Here is an 8,645-nt window from a genome sequence, read left to right as displayed (position 1 = left end):
TTCCCTTGACACCACATTCGGCTAGAGAAGAGACTAGGAAAGACTGCATAAACGAAAAGTTGGATTCGGTCATTATCAGCATTCACCGGGCATCCACAGAAGCCTGCCAGGAATGAGCTTCATTCTCTTCACACTTCATGTGGTGGGAGACGCTGTTTCCTTCCTCCCGACACCTGTCCCTCTTCCTAAGACACTGTACAGAATAACGTACAAAAACACTCCATTATTTCTGCCTACTGCGCTCAGTCCCTGCTAAGAGGAGGCTCTGCCGATGATGGAACATTCTGGATAACTTACAAGATGATCCTTATACAGACTCCCACCTATCTTCACCCCATCCTCAGAACATAATGTGATCATTGGCAAGGCACACAGGGGGTTGAGACGGACCCTCTGTCAGACGCCAGGTGAGAAGCGTTGTCTCAGTTAGGGTTTCTATTGCTGTGAAAAGACACCATGACCACGGCAACGCTCATAAAAGAAAGCATTTAATTAGCGCTGGCTGACAGTTCAGAGGTTTAGTCCATTGTCATCATGGCGGGAAGCATGCTGGCGTGCAGACAGACATGGTGCTGGAGAAGGAGCTGAAAGTTCTACATCTGGATCTGCAGGAAGCAGGGAGAGACTGGGACACACTTCCTCCAACAAGGCCGCCCCTCCAGTAATGCCACTCACTTGAGGAGTCACCACACGAGGGGTCCATGAGAACGGATGCTGAAGGTACTGCAGTTAAGCACGTGGTGGGGAAAGGCAGGGGAAGAGGAGCCACTTCGGGGCCTCTGTGTTCTGTGAAATTTGTTTCTGTTGGAAGATAAAGTTAGAGCCCACGTTGGTTACTTTGTTGTTGCTGTGCTAAAATTCCATGACCAGAAGCAACTTAAGAAAGAAAATGTATTTGGTCTTACTGTTCCAGAGAGGTAGAGTCCATGATGGCGGGAACAGCGTGACTGAGCAGAGGAGACTGACTCCTCACACTGCATCGGCACAACAAGAAACAGAGGGGGGAAACGGGAAGTGAGGCAAGGCTATAAACTCTCAGAGTCTGTCCCCGGGGACATACCTCAGCCAGCCAGGCCCCTTGGCCTAAATGGTCCGTCATCTCCCCAGACAGTGCCACCAACTAGGGATTAAGTGTTCATACACATGAGCCCATGGGGGACAGTTCTCATCCAAACCAGTACAGAGCCCAAACCAAATGTTACATGTCCCTTTGGCTCGTGTGTGTGTGTGTGTGTGTGTGTGTGTGTGTGTGTGTGTGTGTGTGTCCCCACCTACACAAATGATCAGGAAGGGCTAAGTCAGACTATATAATAAACATTATCGGTAATCTCAGGACATCAACACAACAAATATTTAGGTTTTGAGAACATGAATCCACCACAGGCACAGGTTGTTCTTGGGGACCTTTGTCCTTCGTGTGGTGGCTTACAACCATCTCAGCCGTCAATCTTGGGCATCGCTGTCTTAACATGATTCTTTGTGCTTCACCATGGTGAGGAAAGATGAGAAGTGTACTAGCTCTTACACACTTTTCCCACAAGTGACACTATTTTTAAAACTTTTTCCTTTTCTTTTTTGAGATTATAATATAATGACATCATTTCCTTTTCCCTTTCTGTTTCCTCCCTCCAAACCCTCCCATATACCCCTCCTGGCTCTCTTTCAAATTCGTGGCCTTTTTTAAATTAATTGTTATCATATACATATATACATGTACATACATATTCCTAAATACATAAATACAACCTGCTCGGTCTGTATAATGTTACTTACATATATGTTTTCAGGGATGACTAGGATGACTATTTGGTATTGGATAATCTATTGCTATGCCCTTCCCTGAGGAAGACTATTTCTCCTGCTCTCAGTATGCCTTAGCTGCTTGTAGTTCTTTACGTAACTTCCCACATTCCTAGGAGACACAAGCTCGCAGCAAACTCCCCGATCGTCTGGCTCTTTAATCTCTCTGCCCCCTTTCCGCCATGATCCCTGAGCCTCAGGTGCAGAGGTGGTGCTGTAGAGTTATCAGCTGGCCTGGGCTCCACACCTCTGCATTTTGACTGGTGACACACATCACTCTTATTCCTAGAGTACTGGCTAACCTCAGTCACGTTCTCACAACCAGCTAGTGAAAAGGCGGGAAAATAGAATTTCCGCATGTCCAAGGAGGAGATCGCTGGGTCGCGAGCATCTAATACAACTTGCATGTGCTGGTTTAGTCTGGTATCAGGGCAGTAGGGTGTGCTCTAGACCCCCAAGGTACTGTAATCAAGCATAGAACGAGAATGTTGCACTGCATGGGTTGACTTGCTTTGCCTCATGCTACGTGGAGACAGACAGAAGATGAACGCATGCTCGACATGGTCTAGCCAGCTGTGCCTGGAGGAGACCTCTTTGTTCCTGGACAAACCTAACTTTTCATCCAGCAGTGACTGCCTCCTCATGAAAGGGTGCCTGCTTTCTTATTTTTGTCCATCAACAAGAAAGGCTTAGGGGTGACATGTTCCTTTCTTTCCCCAGCCTAAACTTCTTTTACACAGAGGGTATTTTGTAGCTTTGCAAAAACATCATGCGATCAAGAGATCCTGTGAGTTACATATTTGCATATTCACTAAAAATGTTTGGCCTGTATCCTTGGAATTCAAAAGCTGGTGGTGATCACACCAACTGGAGCAGCATGCCCTTGTGACTGCCGTCTGCGCGTCATCCATTGCTTTCTGATCACTGTTGACACAGTTGGGTTAAGAAGACAGTTTTCACTCCACTACCTCTTTCTAAGAGATGAGACTTTTCTTTTTTCTTCTCTCTCTCTCTCTCTCTCTCTCTCTCTCTCTCTCTCTCTCTCTCTCTCTCTCTTATTTTTCAAGACAGGGTTTCTTTGTGTAGCCATGACTATCCTAGAACTTGCTCTGTAGACCAGGCTGGTCTCAAACTCACAGAGATCCACCTGCCGCTGCCTCCTTCCCGAGTGCTGGAATTAAAGGCGTGTGCCACCACTGCCTAGCTGAAATGATGTTTTTCTTAAGGAAGATTTTACATTCCTTCTATCAGAAAGGGCACAAAGAAAAACTTTTCCACCTCTCTCTTGACTTATAACTTGAAGTTTTTTCCGTCTGCCCACCCTATCTATCAATCCTTCATTCTCACTGGAAACTGATATAGTGTAGAGTCTACTTTGGAAGACAACAGATAGATAGATAGATAGATAGATAGATAGATAGATAGATAGATAGATAATAACAAATGAAAGTAAATGAAAACCTCTTTGTGTCACAGTAGAGGAAAAGAAAGGATTTGAGAAAGAATATGGAAGGCAGTGGCATGTTCTAGCACTTCTGAGCTAAGGATGTGGACAGTGTACTTAGTTTTGGGGTTCTCCATTTCTGCATCTTTAGAAAGACACTGATACTGCCACCACTGTGACTCTGTCCTAGGACAGATGAAGTGGCATATAGGAGCCAGCACAAAGGAAGGACTTATCCTTGTTTCTGGACATATCTGTCCCATCTCCTCTCTCTTCCCTCCTCCATCCTCTTCCCCCCTCCCCCCACTTCTAACTTTTGCATTGTTAAGATGACCACAACAAATCTTTATTTTACTCAAAATCTAGTCCCGTGAGGCCTCTGCCACAACAGCGCTCCATCAGCCAATGCCCAGGGGAAACTCTGTTAGACTCTAGACAAGAGGACGTGTCTTTTCTTAAGCATATTAGGAAGCAACAGAAGAATTCCTAGTCACAAATCTACCTGCTCTACTATACTTGTTCTCCCCTAATCAAAGTATGCACCCACATTCCTTAAGAAAAGGCCTTCCTAGTAACACTATTCTGTGACTTTAAGCAAAGGGGCTTCAGATGCCACATCCATAGCGTAACCTAAGTTCTGCCTCCGGGTTTTCACATTCCTGTTAAGGTACCTTCTGTGTGCTTCTACCCAGTGAATCGCCATTCTTCTTCAGGGCCTTCCCGGTCTCTCAGAGAGCCGCCTCAACTCCAACCACTCCCTCCCCACACTCCCAAGTCTATTCTCTGTGTGAAGAGAAGTAAGCTACAAGCTCTTGACCAGAGAGCTTCAGCGAAGGTGTTGGAAGGGCGCTCACAGCTGCACTGCACAGCCCATGACAGGGACAGAGAGCAACCCACATGCGACCTCCCCGCCTTCACAGCCACGAGCCGATGGCCCTTCTGTGGATGCTCCGGCTTTAATGCTAATAACTACTGAGCTAAGTAGACAATCCTCCCCGCCCAACAGAGAAACCTCCTTCGTTCATTCATTTACTCTATAAATGCGGACTGGGCCCCTCTGCGTGTCTCTCCTGAAGTGTGTGTCCGTGGAGGTGCGCGATCGCTTTATTACTTCCCTGCCACTATGGCGGTTAAGTGGGAAGCCTTCGGCTGGGACCTTAGAGAGGCAGGGAACGCCACAAGAGCACAGCGACTCCGGGCATTGCTCACAGTGCTGCGTGAGGTGCAGCATGGGACAGCTGGGTTAGGTGCAGCTCTTCGAAGGACTGGCAGCAGAGTTCAGGAAGGCTGCGGAGTAGAACATTCTTGACAGAGGCAAAAAGCAAGCGCAAGAGACAAGTTGGGAGACCGCTGCATGGCCCCAGAAAGGAAAGGAAATGAGCAAAAGCAGTGAAGAAACTGCAAGGTCCTAGGCGATCAGCTGGAGAAGCCAGAAGCCATCTTCCTTTCCTGGGAAGAAACTCAAGATTTCCCCGCTGAGGCGCTGGGAAGGTGTGAAAGGGGTTCAGGCAGGGGGTATCATGTTGAAAGCCTCCCTCGGGCTGATCTGGGGGGGGGGAAGGGGGCGGGGCTTCCAGCGGCAGTCCAAAAGAGACTGGATGGCGGCTTGATCGGATGACAGGGGTAAAGATAGACAGCGACCAGGGGTGGGCTCGGACTTGTAGTGAATGTGATGGGAGGGGTGCGATAAGAAGGACTGCAGGGGGGCTGAGGAGATGGTTCAGAGGTTAAGAGCCTTGTCTGCCCTTTCTGAGAACCTAGGTTCAACTCTCAGGATCCACGTGGTCGCTAACGCTCCGTGTCATCTGACGCCCTCTTCTGGCCTCCCTGGGCACTGCACACACATGGTATACAGACACACACGCAGGCAAAACACCTAGACACATAAAAGGGTTGTTTGTTTTTGTTTCTGTTTTTAAGCTCTCAAAAATGTTTTTAAGAAAGGAATAGAGAACGACGGTGGACCTGGAGGTTGAGCAACTGTGTGTGTGATGATGTCCGGCACAGAGAAGATGAAAACAAGGTGGTGTGGGAGAAGGCTAGGGTGGGGTGGGAAGTGGAGTTAGGGCCATGTTGATGGTGGAAAGAGAAGGACAATTTGGACAAGATATCCAGGCGGAGATTCCAGAACAAGAGGTGTAGCTGTGGGCTTCCTGAGCATGGGGAGGAGAGTGAAAGGCACAGGAGCTGAGCCAGCCTGCAGGGCGGAACCGGAAGTTCACGGGTAGGTACCAGCTGAACCTGGGGAGGCACCTACCTGTGTTTCCGCTCCTGTGTTTCCAGTTGCTGCTCTCAGTAAGTCACGTGTCCCATTAATATGCTAAGCAGTGTCTTCTTTCTGAAACTCCCCAGTTGTCTATCTCCAGCCCTGCAGGGAATAAGAAGGAGGCTGAATCTGAGCCGCCGGCCCTGAGTAGCTGTTGTCCTGACAAAGCAAAGCGATCCAGATGTGAACCTTCCTTGCTCACTTTCTGTCTAGGGGACAGATAGGAGAGCTTTATTCATTCATGTTTTCATTTCGATATCCACTGATCATCTGGTGTTGGACGCAGAAAACAATACCCCAAGACCCAGGGTGGGATGATTTCGAGCTAAAGGAACCTCCTCTGCCCTTCTCCTGACCACAGCCTGGCATTTTGACACACGCACACACTCTCCCGAAGCACACAGTGGGGCTCTCTCTCCCCCAAAGAACACAGTGGGTCTTCCTCTGAAGTTCTGTTCTAGAAGCAATGCAGTCACTATGAAGTCTAATTAAAGAGGAGGCTACTACAGGAAGAAGAGGCCAAAGGTCAAGCCCTGGCCATCATCCCCGCCCTGAGACCCAGATTCTACCCACCGAACAGACAGCCTGTGCTTACAAGAGCTCCTCCTCTCTCCTTGCAGCTGCCGGTCTCACCCCCACCCCCACCCCCCCCCCACCCCCACCCCCACCCCCCCACCCCCACCCCCCCACCCCCAGGACATCTGCCTCACCCTGGCTGAGTGTCTTCTTTGCATAGCTCAGGGCGTTTCTTAAGCTTCCATCATTTGGCTCTTCTGAGAGGCTCACACTTGTGTGCAACTCCCAAGCCCGCGGAGAAGGCCCAGTCAGTAATGCGTTCTGTGTACAAACACAGGAACCGAGTTCAGTCCCGCAGGGCCCGTGAAAAACCCAAGCGTGGCCGCATGCATCTACAATTCCAGCACTGAGGAGGAGGCAGAGACAGGGGGCTCTTTGGGGTTTCCTGGCCAGCCTGTCTCGGGTTCAACGAGAGACACCATCTCAAAAAGTAAGGTGGAAGGGCCAAGGAAATATTACAAGTGCTTGCCCGGAAAGCCTGACAACTTGTGTTGAATCCCTGGGACTCACACAAAGGTGGAAGGAGAAAACCTACTCAACAAGCTGTTCTCTGGCTGCCACATATACACTGCCACACTCGCCTGTACACACGCATCACACACATACACACTCAGTAATAAATCAATGGTTTTAATTTAAAAAAAATAAGGTGGAAAGCAATTGAAGAATATACCTGACATTGACCTCTGGCCTCCACATCTATGTATGCACGCACATACGTGGGTACACATGCATACACACACATACACACACACACACACACACACACTCACAGGAACACACAGATTAAAAGATAGCAACTTCAGACAAGGATGTTAAGGAACCCTTCCTCACAGCTGGTGGGAATATAAATGAGCAATGAAGATTGAGGAAAACAATATGGAAGTTCCTCAAGAAATTACAAAGAGACCTACTGTATGATCTAGCAACTCTAAGGAAGTGAAATCAATGTGTTGAAGAGGCATCTTCACACCTGTGCTCACTACAAGCAAACAATGGCATCAACCTAGGTGTCCATCAGCAGGTGAGTAGAAGAAGAGACTTGTGTACATATGCACAATGCGATATAATTCAGCCGTGAGAAGAACAAGATCCTGTCACTAACCATAACCTGGATGAAGCAAGAGAGCAGTGTGCTAAGTGAAAGAAGCCAGACACAGAGAGAAAAACACTACCTGATGTCACTCGTATGTGGAATATTAAAAAAAAAAAAAATGTAGGACTGGGGAAAGTTAATGGTACAGAGTTACAGTGAATAAGAGATTCTCATTGGCTAGTGCATGGACAGTGGCCACAGTGTCAATGTAAGAAGGATTCTGAATGCTTTCCTCACTAGTAAATGACCAATGCTTGAGGAGATATGTAGCTCTAACTTAACTTGGATATCACCTAATGCACACATGAATCAACACGTCACATAATGCCCATAAGCATAGCTTTCATGTTTTTCTACACAGGTTAACAAGTAAATTCCATTTACATTTCTAAAAAGGAAGAAAGCAGAGGGCCTGGAGAGAGAGCTCAGTCAGTCACGTCATAAAAAGTTGGTATGAGAGCATATGACTGTAATCTCAGCACTGGGGAGGTTAGAACACAGGATCCTGAGGCTCCTGGCCAGCCAGTCGAGTAGAGCCGGTGAGCCTGAGGTTCAGTGGGAGACCCAGCCTCAAAACATAAAGTTGAGAGACACTTAGGGAAGACAGTGTATGCCAACCTCTGGCCTCCATGAATATGTGCATGTGCACACACACACACACACACACACACACACACACACACACACAAAGCAGTACAAAATAAACTAGCTTAATAACTGTCTAAATATATTGTCCAGGTTTACAGATGTTTTTCTCTTCAATGAAAAATGGAAGTTAATATCCTGGCAAACCGCAGGATTCATTAGCAAAATGTTACTCACACAGTGTGGCCGCTCCTGCATCATGCTTTAAGCAGGCTTCCCAGCTTCATTCCTTTCTGGATCAACACAGAAAATAAAAATGAAAGTTGAAAAAAAGTGTCTTCAAGTTCTTACTCAAAACCCTCTAGGGTGGAGTGTCGGAAGCCAGCTTCATCCTTGACCTTCTCATGTGCACGCAAGCCTGTCCGGTCAGCACTGCACATAGGCAGCCGCACAGCTGCATCTCTCGGCCACACAGCTGCATCATCACCTCCCACAGTCAGTAAACACATGACTGGGCAGTAAACACATCCTCTGGCAGGCCTGGTAGCAACCTTTCCAGAAAGGGCTGAGAATGGCAAGGGCAGGACTTGGAGGGTGGGGACAGTTCCTGGCCACATCCTCTGGCATCACCAGCTGTCACACCGTTCGGCGGTGCTCTCTGTGCTCTGAATTGGTAAGAGGCTGGAGTGGAGGGAGAATGATTAATTAGTGCCCCGGACTCCCAGCACAATTGAATCCTCCTGAATACAAGGCATCACAGAGAAGCCCCCGCAACGTTGAAACGTCCAAGCACATCGGCACTATTCTTTCATGATAAGGACTGGAAAGAGGACTCTGTAATTGCTTTCTGAGAAACAGAGGCAGAGCCATGACTATTG

The 8,645-nt window shown here is 48.0% G+C and overlaps 1 long non-coding RNA gene across 1 annotated transcript; it reads right to left on the bottom strand.

Annotated features, from left to right (window-relative positions):
• Positions 1–578: 578 nt before the first annotated feature.
• LOC119088688 lies at positions 579–8,272 on the bottom strand. The gene is made up of 4 exons (XR_005092382.1): positions 8,005–8,272; positions 6,221–6,347; positions 5,502–5,612; positions 579–801 (listed from the first exon to the last, which is right to left on the bottom strand). It is a non-coding gene; the product is annotated as an uncharacterized LOC119088688 (long non-coding RNA).
• Between the last annotated feature and the right edge of the window lie 373 nt (positions 8,273–8,645).

Source organism: Peromyscus leucopus, chromosome 10 (assembly GCF_004664715.2).
Source record: "Peromyscus leucopus breed LL Stock chromosome 10, UCI_PerLeu_2.1, whole genome shotgun sequence".
Classification (NCBI taxonomy): domain Eukaryota; kingdom Metazoa; phylum Chordata; class Mammalia; order Rodentia; family Cricetidae; genus Peromyscus; species Peromyscus leucopus.
Note: the sequence above shows the minus strand (reverse complement) of the source record. Positions and strands in the feature narration are given on the sequence as shown.